This window comes from Apus apus, chromosome 7 (assembly GCF_020740795.1).
Source record: "Apus apus isolate bApuApu2 chromosome 7, bApuApu2.pri.cur, whole genome shotgun sequence".
Classification (NCBI taxonomy): Eukaryota; Metazoa; Chordata; class Aves; order Apodiformes; family Apodidae; genus Apus; species Apus apus.
The window spans coordinates 7,553,547-7,570,106 of record NC_067288.1 but is presented as its reverse complement, the minus strand read 5'-3'; the positions used below and the strand labels follow the sequence as shown (position 1 = coordinate 7,570,106).

At 40.0% G+C, this 16,560-nt stretch overlaps 1 protein-coding gene across 1 annotated transcript in view; it reads right to left on the bottom strand.

Moving 5' to 3' along the window:
* Nucleotides 1-16,560, bottom strand: part of CDC73 (cell division cycle 73) — a 112,427-nt gene that overhangs the window by 21,922 nt on the left and 73,945 nt on the right. The window lies entirely within an intron of this gene.

Below are 16,560 nucleotides of genomic sequence, written 5' to 3'. Positions count from 1 at the left end.
AGTCCAATATAGCATTAGCACATTTTTATGTCCACGCATGAATAACAGCAAGTTTTGTAATTCAAAATCAAAAAGCTGATGAGCAGAGGAGCACACACAGGCAGACTCAAGTTCCACAATTTAAGTGACACTTAAAGAAACTGCTTTTAAGTTTCCACCATGAAAGTTAAAACTTTGTTTTTATTTCAAGAACTGTGAAGTACAAACGGAAGGGAAGATCACTTGACAAGTCGTTAGAAAACACAAACTTACTCAAAATCTCTTCCCTGAGCTTTAGTTTAAGCCACACAAGATTAGTTACAATAGGCTGGAGTTGACATTTGCTACAGCATGCAGCTTTTGTAACTTTTACAATCAGCAACCTCCTATTAATCTTCACCGTAAGGATTTAACCCCCCATTGCAAGAAAAGGATTGAACTCAAATTTTCCTGTACCCTTTTCTGCTTGTTAAAATACCAACATCTATGTAGGGCACTTGATTCAGTAACTGTTTTTTTAAGACTTACTTTTTTAGTATCTGAGAAAAGGTATTTTTGCCAATCTCCTTTCACCATAATTACTCAGCAAATGCTAAAAATCAAAATACCACGCTCCAAAGGAAGAGAAGCAGGAAAGGCTGACTACCTTTGAGAGAAGTAAGAAGTCTTTAGGCTGAGAAATATTAGCTATTTGAAACATCACCCTTCTTTTAACCAAAGAAGTGGTAAGAAAAGATTTTGCATATTTCTATAGAAAAATGTCATTTTCTGTGAGAAAAGACCGTTCCTGTGGTGTACTAATTACACATTTTAAAGAAATATCAAGAATTCTCCCATAACATTTCCTTAAATTCACAGCACCATACAAAATGGGGGCAACAAAAAAAAAAGTTTGGCTAAAGGACAGACACTTACTGCAATGGTAATTTTCAAGTTGCCAAATCCAATTCAGTTTGCTTGGATGCATAACTACTACTTTCTGCAGTACTGCACATCCATTCCTCTTCCCTCCCCCTACAGAATCCATAGTACAACTTTTCTATCTTTTCTTCCACTTATTCAGTGCCTCCCATGTCTCAAACAGACCCTGCACATCCTATGGTAGCTGAAACCAAGGGAGAGAACCAGGAGCTACTTTGGAGATTCTGGAAATTCTTGGAAAGAATTATAACCAAATTACAACCAAAGCCTTGCTTTGGTTTCTGTATGGCTTGTGGTTGTGATTTCTTTCATTAAAGCACCAGAATATACGGAGAATAAAAGACACAAAAGACAGTTACCACATCCAAGAACAATTCCTGAAAATCAGTGACAGAGATCATGACTTTTGGTTCTGTAAATCACTGCCTTAGACCATGATAATTTCATGATGAACTGCAACTCTCAGTTCCTGATATTCTAGCATCTTAGTACAGAAGCACAATTGTCACCTACTGAAGGCATAATATCCTTTTTTACGTAACCGGTTTACATCGCTTTTCATGATTACCAGTGACTTAATGACCACCTCCTATTACATAAAAACTACAGACAATGTAGCAAAAGCTCTGATCAATATACAAGCTCACTATTCTTGAATGGTTTGTAAGGAGAAAAGTACACAATTAAGATGAGGAAGAAACAAAAGTACAGAGCAGTGATGGCTGACAAGATACATTAAGTGGAGAAGGAAACCAGCTTTCAATAAGGAAGTCATTAGCAGGATCATTTTGCTAACATTTCCCACTGTCCTGAAAACAAAAGACACTGAGTTTAGACACAAAATTAATGCTTTTGAAAAGCATTCAGATAGAGTTCTTCCTATGATGATGCACTAATTTATGACACAAGCTCTGTTTACAAGGCAGCTATAACCACAGAGAACTATATGCTAGGATTTCTCCCAGAGGAGAAGAAAATTAAGTTGACAAATTAAACTTCACAGTTGGTTCATTCAACCACACATGGTAAGTGCTGTTGGTAATTTCTGGCTGTAAGTGACTCAGAGGCAGATTCTCTTTTGCCATGCTCTGACTCCTTGTAAAGAGAGCAGCCCATTTCTCAGTGAACACACAGTAAGATATTTCACATCTTCTACTGGGAAGGTTTTAATGTAAAAGTTACTCTTAAGTAACTAGCCCACTGCAAATTAACACTCGGGTTAGGGGAGCTTTTGTTTGTGCAGCTGCACCCTAAGCATCAGAAATCACTGTGTAGCTATTTAAAGAACATTAATTTCTTCAAAGTTTCTGAACACTTAACAGTTTTGCTAAAACAACATACCTAATTCTTATGCATACGCTGTTCAAGACTGTTAAAGAATATACTATGAATATTCATAAATTGGAACTAATTTAGTAACAAAACCATCTAATTTGAAAAATGCAAATCTTTAAGACAGCCACTTAGCACTGTATTTTAATCAAAAACATATTACTTGGTTTAGTTGTGATAATTTAACATAGAAGGTTGTATATAGTTTATTTGTGATTTGCATTAACCACATGTATTTAACTGTTCAGAAGCAACAACCTGACAAAGAATAAAATCAGGAAAATAGGTACTGAAAACTTCATACTTGCCTAGATTTCACTGCATCATTTACACATACACTGCTGTGTATACTTTCCAGTGGAATTCATTCCATTTCAGTACTAATCACATTAGACATTTACAAAATTTCTCCTCGGTAACTGTTTTTATTTTCGTGTATGCCTTCTACTCTTTAGCATTATATCTGCCTAGAAGTGGGCAGGCAGGAGTGCCAGGAAGCCTGTGTGGATGAGCACGGTGCTCCTGGACACAGTTAAATGTAAAAAGAAGGTATACAGAGAATGGAAGAAGGGACAGGCATCCTGGGGGAAGCAGAGACAAGTTGTCAGATGTCCTGGTTTGAGCCAGGATGAAGTCAATTTTCCTTTTACTGATTTTTTTTTTTTTCCCTTCAGTAAGCTTTCTTTTAACTAGCGCTAGTGTGTTCTAAGATTGATAAGAATGGAATGTTTTTGTAACTGCTGGGCCTTCAAGGTCACACCTTTACTCTGCCGGCTCAGACTCTACAGGGAGCTCTATGAAACCCCTGTAGGAGGCTGAGTTAGACAGACAGCAAAATTGGCCAGAGATATTCCATTCCATGGACTGACTTGGTGGCCTTTTACAATGGGATCACTGAATCAGAGGACAAAGGAAGAGCAATCAATGTAATCTACCTGGACCTGTGCAAAGCCTTTGACACTGTCCTGCATGACATCCTAGTATCAAAACCATTCTATGATTCTACGATTATCCTACCTAAATACCTAAACCAACTGGGTTCACAAACTAATGCATGAATAGAAAACAGGTTAGTACATGTGAAAAAAATCCTGATTCCCGCTTACAGTCAAATAAGGGAAAAAACCTACACCTTGGAACAACTTGACTTCTATTATTATTGTATTCCCTGGTAAGTAAACTTACTGTGTTCTTTTCTTCTCTCATTCCATCTTAAATTTCTATGTTTGTCTTAAAAATTTGGACACTGCTATGTACTTTGGTAAGTTTTGTGAGAGTGAACTGTGTTTACAGTAACAAGAAGCTGTAGTTCTCCTGGTTCAAGTCCCTTAAATTTATACGTTTTGTATACAGCTTACATCTTCCCTTTCACATGGGCAGTCTTTTCCCCTTCCCTGCTTCTACCTCATAGGGGCAAATTGCAACATATTATGAAGATGCAAATTGTTTTGGACAGATTCTTACCATGCTTCCCTGTTCTCCAATACACTGCATCCCCAACCCATTTTAATGTAAAAAGTTCAACAACATTTAAAACAAGACCTATTTTTTGCAACAGTAAGTCTGAGATATTCCATCTACAGAGACATAAATATTACCTAACAACAAAAAAAGCAAATTATGGTCAACCTATATTTGTATTTAGCTACCAAAAAGTGGGTGTTGCTTTGTTTTTTCAGTTTCTATTAACAGCTGCTTTTTAAAAACTTCTGCAGTGTTTGTTGGCCTTTTTAATTAAAAAAAATACATCTGTCATTCTTCGTGTTACTTTGTAAAAAGCACAAATTGCCAATAGTCACCTGATACCAGGACCTAACTAGTATTTTTCTATATTTTAGAAAAAAAATATATATTTTAGATACCTAGTACTTTTCTTAAGTCTAAATGAGCATTAATATCCACAGTTCAGTTACTTTCATTCACTTCTTGATTGGAATGAGAAGTTGCCTGAACATAACTCATTTTAGGAAATGAACCCTTGTGTTTAAACCAATAAAACATGTTATAGTAGAAATAATTGTTTTTTCTTGGAGGAAGGTTTCACATAGACCCAAGTTAGATTACTCTCTTGAAGCACAAAAAAAACTATTAGAAGTTTCTTATTATGGCTTTGCAAAGTACAAATAATGGATGGAAAAACTATTTCATTGCAGATACACTATCCCAAATGGTTCTATGTAGCAATCCATAGAGTCTGTAATATTTTGACTTTTAAAAAATGCTAGGAGCAACAGATAGAACTGACAATTTGATGCCATCTTGTGGCTTTTTATTTTAGCAAATTTAGTTTCTATTTTGTTGCTTTATAACATGTAAATTAATACAAGATCTTTACCCAAAAATCTAAAAATTATTAGGTAACTTGCATGCTCCTACACAGAAGTAATATAAATAAAAAGGAACATGTGATTCTGCAAGAAATATTAGCAACTGTCTGCATATAAAACATAAAGCAGCTTTCAGCTTTACCATTCACGACAGAAGACAACGCTGTAAGTTATTTTTTTGTTCATAAAGATGAATGTAGTAAAATAGCAACACTTGGATCTCAAATGAGAAAGAAAAACACATGAGGATGGTAAGCTTGTAAATTATCTCTAAGAATAGACTTCAATTTATCTATTCAACTTATCCATTCAACTTAGGGCAGAGAGAACGTAAGAACTGATTTTAATTACCTGTGACTATACTATCATAGAGGGATTTAAAGTATCAAACCTTTGAAGATTCTAGTGAAGCCAGCCTGAACAACAACAGCAAGATCTAAAACAATTGTGTAGATAAAAATAATATTTTTTTCTAGAAATTAGATCTTGTATACATCAACGTATGACAAACACCCGAAACAAAGGGATGACTTGAAAAACATGTATCTAACATCTGCTCCAGATGTCTTACTTCAAGCTTGGTAGAAACTTCTATTTCATATAAACAGCTTGGATTCCAAAAAACAGGGCTTTGTTCTAAAAATTTAAAGTCCTAAAGATTCTTGGGAGGGGGAAGGGAAGGTGGGGTGGTAAAGCGTCTTTCAAGAAAACAAGCAAAACACCAAGTTGCTCTGTCTCTGCAGCATTCCTAATAATTCTTGATCTTCTGTTAATATCAAGAAAATTTTAATACTATTTTAACTAGTGTTTCACATCGTTTTATTTACACATGAAACTAGTATAGCTTATTTGCATACTTTTATACATACAAAGTTGCATATGCAGTCCCCCAAGACAGATATTTAATTAACATATTACAAGCTTTTAACTGCCTTCTTAATTTTAAACTATGTTGTGAAAAAGAAAATAAAATAATTTGATAACAGGATCTTTACTATTGTGCAAATAATGCTAATATCACAGTAATTTTAACTTCCACTACTTGCAATATTAATAAAAAGGTAATTTCTGCTGTTTACATTGCTTCAGCTTTCTTATAATCTACAAGTGAGCCAGAGTTTAAGCAGAATTAAAGGTATTTTTATAGAATTAAATTAAAAAGGGAAAAGTTTGCTAACTGCCTACAGAAAATAACATAATAGATCCACTATTTCCTACTTTCACAACTAAAAACCTGATGTGAAAGAAGGGGCTAATAAAAATTATATAAATCACATTTACTTCAAAATAAAAAAACCCACTTATACTGTAGAACATGTATTTTCAAGCACAGTTTGAAGAATGATACAAACAGAATCCTCACATTCTCCTCCTCACATTGCCAATCCTCACATTCAGTTGCAAAGGAGGTAAATTTCATTATAGTTTTCAAAATACTCTTTAGCCTAGTATATACAACAAACTTTGCAAGTGTAAGGAAATCAGAGACAGACAGACTCTTCTGAATGAGTAGAGCAGTACAGTGATGGAGGAGAGGGAGGAAGGAGAAGCAAGGAAGGGCAGCAGAAACGAAACCCCACTGATGTCATCAAGGGCCTAACTGAAATTTAGAAATAGCAATACGTGTTCCACAGCATTAAAATTAAACTTTTCTTTACAAATCTGGAACTTTATTAATCCATTACAGAATTCAAATTGCCAAGATTACTCCAATTCTCAAACACTGACACTGTAAAATAAAGAGCAGGACTGGTTTTTTTCAGTAGCAGGTTAGGTCTGAAGAACAGCATCCTTGAAAGACAAGTAAAATTCAGACCTTTCTCTTGAATTTATATCAGTCATGTAATTTCAAACTGTTGCTATTAAAACAGGAATTTTGAACTGAAGAGGAATGTTGGTGACAAAGCCAGATTAAACATGTAAGCAGTTATCTTTTCCTGGGGATAAGCTGTTTTAATCAAAAAACCAACAGCTCTTAATCCTGAGAACTCCAGAGGTTTTGTTTGTTTGTTTTAAAAATAAAGACCTGCCTGTAACATCCCTACCTACGTTTATTTAAATGACTCATTCTCATGAAATGCACCAAAGGAAAAAAGTAGGTATAATGAAAACATTATTTCTGCTTAGAATTCTTTCCCTTTGGGTTTATTAGCTGAGCTGGCCTCATGCATACTACTTGGCAATCAATAAGATTTTTGGCAAACACAGTTTGAGAACAAAAGGATTGCTTCATCTTTCTCAAAAGGCAGGTACAAAGGTTTATAAACAGCTGGTTTTCTGTTTAGTAAAATCAGAATGTTCCAAAGGGATTCAACAGAACTGGAATTTGTGTAATTGCCAATTTAGGACAATTTGCTAATATTTTAGTGTCCAACTTTTGACTTCACACATTCATGAACGTCTAGTTCTAATACTACCTGTAACCACAAGTATTAGTCACTCCTATCAAGGGGTTCTTTACCAGAAACATCACAGAATATGGAGCTCAAACAGTCCATTTGCATAAAAGCACTGCTGACATGCAAATTCTAAACATATGTAGAAAAGCACTGTTATTTTCCTATTCAAATCCTGCTTTGAAAATGGGCTTTACTCAAGGGAACAGTTGCATGTATATTAAGAAAAACATTACTCAGTACAGAGCAACATGAAGATCTCACTTACACCTGCATTCAGTAAGTAATAAATTTGCAGAGGAGAAGGCTTAAAAGAACTCAAAAAAGGTTCCTCTACAACTTCTCGAAAGACTCATTAAATGCTCTCTGTGATGATAATATTTTTAAAAGATCTGCAGGTGCCTAAGTGAATAAAAATAGATTCTTAACTTCACAGAATCACAGAATCTTAAGGGTTGGAAGGGACCTCGAAAGATCATCTAGTCCAATCCCCTGCCAGAGCAGGATCACCCAGAGCACATCACACAGGAACACGTCCAGGTGGATTTTGAATGTCTCCAGTGAAGGAGACTCCACAACCTCTCTGGGCAGCCTGTCCCAGGGCTCTGTCACTCTCACAGTAAAGAAGGTTTTTTCTGATCTTCACGTGGAACCTCCTGTGTTCCAGTTTGCACCCATTGCCCCTTGTCCTGTCACTGGACATCACTGAAAAAAGCCTGGCTCCATCCTCCTGACACTCGCCCTTAACGTATTTGTAGACATTGATGAGGTCACCCCTCAGTTTCCTCTTCTCCAAGCTAAAGAGACCCAGCTCCCTCAGCCTTTCCTCATAAGGAAGATGTTCCACTCCATCATCTTTGTGGCTCTGTGCTGGACTCTTTCCAGCAGTTCCCTGTCCTTCTTGAACTGAGGGGCCCAGAACTGGACACAATATTCCAGATGTGGCCTCACCAAGGCAGAATAGAGGGAGAAGAGAACCTCTCGACCTAGTAACCACAGCCTTTCTAATGCACCCCAGGATGCCATTGGCCTTCTTGGCTACAAGGGCACATTGCTGGCTCATGGTCATCCTGCTGTCCACCAGGATCCCCAGGTCCCTTTCACCTACACTGCTCTCCAGCAGGTCAGCCCCCAAACTGTACTGGTCCATGGGGTTGTTCTTCCCCAGATGTAAGACTCTACACTTGCCCTTGCTGAATTTCATCAAGTTTCTCCCCACCTAACTCCCCAGCCTATCTAGGTCTTGCTGAATGGCAGCACAGCCTTCTGGTGTGTCAGCCACTCCTACCAGTTTAGTGTCATCAGCAAACTTGCTGAGAGCACACTCTGTTCCCTCATCCAGGGAACAGATGATGAGAATATTGAATAGTACCAGTCCCAGTACTGACCCCTGAGGGACTCCACTAGTCACAACTTCTCTGTCTTTTACTTTAAAAATAAATCCCAAACTGAACCAAGACTCAAGCAACTGATTAACTTTATGTGATGCTGTTCTATGTCTCAGTGCAATAAAAATGAATGGGGTTCCTTCTAGACTCCCCCTGGTTAATGAACCCTGTTGCTAGAACAAGAGATGCTGTAATATCACAATTCTATTATATAGGATGCTATTAAAGACCTTAGGCTTTTTCATGATTGTTTGTTCAACAAATTATCCAGCACCACTATTCCCCAGTTGTACTTCATCTTGATGTGATCATCATCTTTCTATTTGTTGAAAATAAGTTTTAACATTATTCCTCTGTACCTTACTAGCTTTAGCAATCCCACCGCTATAGTTATATATTACACTATAGGAAAACACAATTATCATGGGTGGTCACGGCCAGAGAGATGAAAGCCATTTTCCAAGTAATAACCTTGGGAGACTTAAAATATCAGGATAAAATCCTGAAACTATTCCTCAAGGAGCCAGTGCAAAAAGCCTAACAGTGGAGGGATGAAATCTTAGTTGTGTTGCCTAGAAAAGTAACTGCTGAGTTCAAAAACAGTGTGAGGTTTATCTGGATCAAAAGCTTCAGCTGCAGCTATAATGAATTGTAATAAACAAGCCAAGAGATAAGAGGGCTTGAGCGATGACAGTGATGATTATAAGAACACAACAAACTATAACTGCTTCAACATGGAAAGGAGTATTTTGAACTCTGCCAGGTCAGGGAAAAGTCTAGAAAAATGTTCTAACTGCAGATTGTCTTGACACTCAAGGCTTCTTCCTTTAGGAATAACAGCTGATCTACCACGCAAGTTCAGCTGCTAAAGAGTAGGTATTTTTTTTTTAAACCACAAAAGGTGATGAGCACAAGGCCTGTTATAACTGCTGTCACTCAAGTAATATTGTAATGAAATATATGCTACCTCAAATTTTCTTAACTCTTCTTAAATTTCTTTACTTCGTGAGCTGTACACTAAGAGATAAGAGAGTCTTGCTGGATACCCATTGGTTGCACTGACTAAAGCAAAATTAAGTGATGGCAATCGTATGTTTAGGAAATCGAGTTCTATAAAAAGAAAAAAAGCATATTGATACAAGTTATCTGTGCCATCTGCAAACAGAGTAGTAAGCTTCCAGCATGACATCTATTAAATCCCTCATGTCAACAAACTGTCCACTGAAACAGTACAGATTCATATATCTAGGATGCTGTGATAAAAGAATTGAGGAAATACTGAGATACAAGAGATCCCTGTACAACATTAGACAGGCAAGTTAGAAACAGAACAGAAATTTCCTGCAAAAACTTTTCAGTTTTGTTCAGCATGAATGTTCTACAATTTCCAGAACTTCATATGCTGCCATTATCCACACACTGTAATTCTCCTAACTTGGGAAAACTGGACATTTTAATTTGTTTACAAGATGACTAGAATACTGTGTCTAAACATTTGTCATGCCCAGCTGCCTAAGTTCACAGGTTTGTTTTCAACTGCCGTATTAAAAAAAAAAACAATAAAAAATCTATTGAATGAAAATTACCTGAAGAAACATCATATTCACAAAACCCCCAGATTTTGGGGGGGCTTACTCTGGGGCTCTTACTCTACCAATCTTATTCATAGAATCATATAATGGCTTGAATTGGAAGGGACTTAGAAGATCATCTAGTTCCAATCCCACTGGATGAGGTTGCTCCAAACCCCAGCTTGCCCTTGAACGTTTCCAGGGATGGGGCTTCCACAACTTCCCTGGGCAATCTGTTCCAGTGTCTCACCACCCTCACACTTTTAGGAAAATCTCCCCTCTTCCAGTTTTGATCCATTATCTTCTGTCCTCTCACTACAAGCCCTAGTAAAAAGTCCCTCCCCAGCTTTAATTAATTAAAAAAAAAACCAACAACACACTGAAAGAAAGTAGGTTGTGTCCCATGAAAATGGGAACTGAATCAAATCAGAAGACCAACAGAGCTTTTTGATGGTGGGAGAACAATGGGTGAACAGACTTTTTGGTGTGCCTTTTAACATTGAGGCTAAGCACCCCTGGACCACAAAGACTGCAAAAGTCATCACTTCTCCAAGGGAAGAATGCAAATTCAGTGATTTTCCCCTTTCTCAAATGCCCAATTTAAACCTTATATTTACAGCTTGTATAATCAGAAAAGCCCCTGTGAAATGTTTGCCAAACACTATACATAAACATAGCATTATTCAAGGTTAAAATGAAAGGAACAGAAACAAAAACTTCAAAGGTTTTTGCAGTAAAAGCACTTCCAGCTGGGGGTTGGGATGTACTCATGTTATTGCTAGCCCAGGTTCTGCTCCCCATCTTCTCAATACAAGATGACATAATAGTCTCTGTCAACAAGTTGATAATCTGCTCAGAGGAACTGATCTACACCTGGTCTTTATCACAGGAAGCTGGGATATCTGACACCGAACAACCTGCCTCCAAACACGAAGTTACTGGTCATCCCGTGAATAAACTTGCATTTCACTAAAATACTTCACCTGAGAGAAACCAAGTATTTTGAACAGATGCAGAAGACCTCAAGTTCAAGGTACAGGCTTGCTATAGGATGCCATATGAAAAAGCACCATTTTGAAAACTATTATGACTGTAGCTGACATATGACTGCAATACTTCTTTCCGCCTGGCAGTTTCATACACTTGTACCAAGTAAAACAAAAGACTTCAGAAGGTTTGCCTTCAAAGAAAACACACCTATTACTGGATAAAAATGTTTACATTCAATTTTTGACAAAACAAACAGATCCTTGGAAACAGATGCACTTGGATTAAAAAAACATAAAGAGCCAAACCTACAAAGTGCATAAGTAGTCTACTACCAGTACTTCAATCTTACTAGTAAACTTCAGGAGTCACAAAGCCTTTAGTTTCCCATGCTTTATCTATTTAACACAGTAAAACATCATACACTTCAGTATCCTGAAATGGCTGCTCCCACCACTAGTAAAAATCATTAACGTCATCTTTCTCAGCATGATACTCTGAAGTCTGAGAATTTCCAGAATTTATAATAAAAGTATCCAAATTATAAGAGCCACAGAAACTCTGACAAATTGTCTTCTAGACTACTTAAGACCTTTTCCTTAGACTCCATTATGTAAAAGTTTCACAGACACCACCATAATTAAACACTCCGAATAAAAACACAATGTTTTTGGTCCTGTTCTCAACTTTTCTTTCCCCCTAGCTTTCCCAGACATCCATTACCATTCATACTTTCCATTGCAGAACTCTCATTCTAGAATTCTGCTTTAATTAAAATACAATTTCAGTTACAACTATGAAGGAGCACTCAAAGCAGAGCAAAATGTTTTTTTATTCCCCCTTGTCTCCTTTTCCAAGAAATTTCCACTCATTGTAATCACCTAATTCTAAAAGGCCTGAAGTTTCCCTCCCTAGGTTATGGGAGACAGTATCAAAAGCCTCACTGAAGTTGAGGTAGGTAACATCCACTGCTCTCCCCTCATACAGCCAGCCTGTAATGACGTCATAGAAGCCAATCAGGTTGGTCAAGCATGATTTCCCTTGCGTGAATCCATGCTGATTTCTTCCACTGACATTCTTCACTTTCACATGTTTTGTGATGACATCCAGAATGATTTTTTTCTAACACCTTACCAGGAACAGAGGTGAGACTAAATGCCCTGTTAGTTCTCTGGGTCCTTCTTCTTGCCCTTTTTGAAGACTGGAGAGACATTAGCCCTCCTCCAGTCCTCAGGCACCTCTCCTGTTCTCCATGACCTCTCAAGGATTACGGATGCATCCATAAGAGCCCATGGATTTATGGATGTCCAGTTTGGCTAGGTGGCCTCTAACCTGGTACTCCTCTACCAAGGGAAATCCTTCCTTTCTCCAGACCTCCTCCTGTCTCTGGGGTCTGGGATTTAAGAGGGCTGGATTTTGCAGTTAAGACTGAAGCAAAGAAGGCATTCAATAACTCCACCTTCCCTGTGTCATCAGTCACAAGGGCACTCGCCTCATCCATCAGCAGGCCTACATTTCCCCTAGTCTTCCTTTTATTACTGGCGTACTGAAGAAACTTTTCTTGTTGTCCTTGATGCTCCATGCCAGCTTTAGTTCCAGGTGGGCCTTAGCTTTCCTCGTTGCATCCCTGTATTCTCTTACAACGTTCCTGTATTCCTCCCAAGTCGCCAGACCTGTCTTCCACGTTCTGTAAACTTCCTTCTTTCCTTCAATTTTTTCCAGAAGACCCCTACTCATCCATGCAGGTCTCCTACCTCCTCTGCTTGATTTCTTTCTCACTTGGATGCACCAGTTTTGAGCTTCGAGCATGTGGTGTCTGAAAGCTGCTCAGCTTTCATGGACATCCATACCTTCCAGAGCCTTACCCCATGGTATTCCATCAAGTAGATCTTTGAAGACATTAAATGTTGCATTCCCGAAGACCAAGGTTACACTCTTGCTCATTTCTCTCCCACTTCCACCCAAAACAGTAAATTCCACCATTCTGTGGTTAGTACAGCCAAGTTCGCCCCAACCTTCACATCTCCAACAAGACCCTCTTTGTCAGTACCAGGTCTAGTAGCACATTGCCCCTTGTAGCTTCCTCAGCCACCTGCGTAAGAAAGTTGTCATTAACACTCTGCAAGAACCTTCTAGACCGTGTACGCCTGGCTGTGTTTCCTTTCCAGCAAATATCTGGCTGATTGAAATCCCCCATGAAAACCAAGGCCTGTGATTATGAGGATACTTGCAGCTGCCTGTAAAAGTGACTCATCAACGTCCTCATCCTGATCAGGTGGTGTGAGGGTCAGTACCCCTCCCCTCTCTGGAACAACCGACTGCCTCATAGAGCAATGATCTAACCTGGTCAAAAAGGCTGCTCCTCATGCTCCCTGCCTTTCCCTTCATCATGGGCTAAAGAACAACTTCCTGTACTGCCATGCTGAAAGACCAGACTAAGGAATCCCATGGTGGAAGAACCACAACACTGTTGCTGTTCCGCCCAGAGACTGCAGCGAGATTTCGAACTCTGACTGGACAACAGCTCAGAGAAGAGCGTGAAGAACCAATTGGAGACTTGGGACTACAATGTAGTGAGGTATAAAAGCAGCCCTGGACAGACTGCGCTGCCTTTGCCTTGGACTCCTGGCTTGCTGCTCCTCCTGTAGGGGTTGCCTTTGATTACTTGGTTGCTGCTGACTGCTGAGGGACTGCTTCTCAGACTGTGGCTGGAACTGAAACTGCTCCTGCCTTGCGCTGCTGCCAAAGAGCCAGGGAAGAAAAAAAGAAGAGGACGCTCCTTCTGAGGACACACTCTGCATCCCATTGGAGACAGAAGATGACTTGGGACCTCATCCATCACAGCCCACCCGGTCCTCACTGCACGTGGTCCTGCTACCGTGCAGGTGAGACAGAGTGGCTATGAAGAGCAAATCTTTCAGCAGACCATCTCTGGAGTATGGTAAAGGATTTACCTTATAAACCCTTCTCCTCCACTTCCTGGCCAACATACACATACACACACCTCACAACCCCACAGAGGGGAAAAGTCAGCATCGGGCCTGTCCTCCCATCTCCTCCTCTTCTCCTCAATTCTCCTAAATTCCCCCACTTAAAAGTATTGCTGGGTGGAAAATGCTAACTGTTGGAGTGTTACCCCAAGCTTCTTTCCTTATCCCTTATTGCTCTTTGCCCTTACTGAACCTCCTTTCCCTAAATTCTGTTAAATAAACCATTCAGTTTGTAAATCTTACATTCAGCATCAGCAGCGTTCATCATGGGCATGGGATGGCTGCTTTCCCACCCTAAAAGTCAGCACTGCAGTTGGCCGGTCCTCTGAGAGAGGCAAACATCGCGTGCACACCCTTGGTCCCATTAAATTTTTCCAAAAGGGAGAAAGAAGTCAGTGGCCTAGAGTAGACACCCACAACAGTGTCATTCATGTTGGCCTGCCCCTTAATTCTCACCCATAAGCTCTCAACATGTTCTTCCTTCTCCCTTGGCCAGAGTCTGGTACACTCCAGGTGCTCTTTCACATAAAGAGCCACTCCCCACCTCCTTGCTTTGATGCCCTGTCTTTCCTGAACAGTACATAGCCATCCGTGACAACGCTCCAATCATCTGAGCTATCCCACCATGTCTCAGTGATTGCAATGAGATCATGGCCGTGCAACCACACACAGATCTCTAGTTCTTCCTGTTTATTCCCCATGCTGTGTGCATTACTGTAGAAGCATTTCAAAGAAGGAAAACTACTAGTGTGCCACCCCGCAAGTGCTGAGCCATAACCTACAGGCACCTCTCTAACAAGCCCAGCTGCACCCCCATTCCCCTTCAAATCTGGTTTAAAGCTCTCTGGATGAGCCTTGGTAACTCTTGTCCTCTTGTTGCCCCCAGGCTCATTTCCAGGTGTTTTATCCCCTAACCCCTTCAAGCTCTCTCAATGTTTAAGTTAAGTTTTAGTTTTAAGCTCTCTCCATGAGCCCCACTAACTCCTGGCCAAGAACCCTTTTTCCCCTGGTTGGTAGTTCTATGCCATTGTTTGCTAGCAGACCTGGTGCCCTGTAAACATCTCCATGATCAAAAAACCCAAAGTTCATCCAGCAGCACCAGCCCCATAGCCATTTATTAATCAGTTGTGTTTTCCTAATACTTTCAGCTTTTCCTGCCACTGAAAGAACTGAGGAAAAGGCCATCTCTGCTCCTGATCCTGTAAGCATTCAGCCCAGTTCTCTGAAATCCCTTTTTATCGCCCTAGGACTTGCCTTGGAAACCTCATTAGTGCCCACCTGCATGACCACTATCAAGTAGCAATCAGAGGGCTGCACTAGGCCTGGGAGTTTCTCGGTGACATCACTAACCTGGGCCCCAGGGAGGCAGCAGATCTCTGCTCTCTGCGCTCCTCCAATATGAGTGCCAGGCCGAGGCATCATCTGCAGCCAGAGACCTAGACAGCCACTGCCACTGTTGGGTTTTTGCCTGAGTGGATACCATGGCTAGGTCCTCTTCAGGGGGGCTATGGCCACTAGCTGAGTTCTTACCTTGAGCCAAGAGGGGGCCCATGCCCTGCTTGTGCTAACTGCCATGCAAACTGCTGCACCAACTGCCGTGCCAGGCCCTTCTACCACACCACGCCATGTTTGCCTCCTCCTGGTCGCCACGCTCCCCAGGGGCTGCTCTTCTACCTGAGGGGGGGTCAGGCCACCGTCCCTTTGTTCCCACCCATGGTGAGTAAGAGCTGCAGCTCCTCAGAAGCTCTCACTCCCTGCCCAGGGAGAGGGGCTGGGATTGACTCTGTCCCTCTCTCCCTCTCCCTCCCCCCCCCACCTCTCGGCTTCTCTTCCTCGGTTTCACCCAGGGTTTCCTTGCGGTTTCGCCGCTGCAGAAGGGGTCCACCAGCACCATCCTTCGCTCTGGTGTCCCTTGCCTCAGCAGCTTCACCAAAATGGCTTTCAGTTGTCTTAATTCAAGTGTGTTCTAAAAGCCTACCCTTTGACAAAAGTTACACGGCCTTTTCATAGGGCCATTTTACATCAGAAAGAAATCACTTTTGTGAATCAAGCAACAGAAGCACAACACTAATAATGTATACAACAAAGTCACCCGGGACATGTATTTTAGTAGTGCATCAGATCTGCATGCTAAAGACAAACAATGGAAGAATATATACCATATTTCCTTATGGCAACAATGCCTTCTACTTGTGTGCCTCCTGACAAATATTTACACTGAAAGAATTACTAGGATGCATGGAATAGTATTTTTGTGTTATTGCTACAATACTATACAGCAAATAGATTGTGCAAACTTCTATTGGTATTTGCATCCTGAATAAACATGTAATTCATACCACCCCCTATTGCAGAATGTAAAAGCCAGATGTTACATGCCTACATCAAAAACTGACTGTAATGGCAGTCACTCATGCATTAAGTTAAAATACAGGAAGAATTCTGCCTGTATCACACAAGGAATTTTTCCATTTGGCCTTCTGCCTCTTCTTTCAGCTTCCTTTGGCAGTGTATCTAAATTCCCCATTATTCTTCTCTCTTTAGTAGAGAAGATTAAATTAAACCCTTCTCAAAGCACTAAGATGACAGCAAACTTTTTTTTTTTCATTTTATACACAATCCATAGACAAGATACACTATCTCCAACCTTCTATCTATACATTACGAGA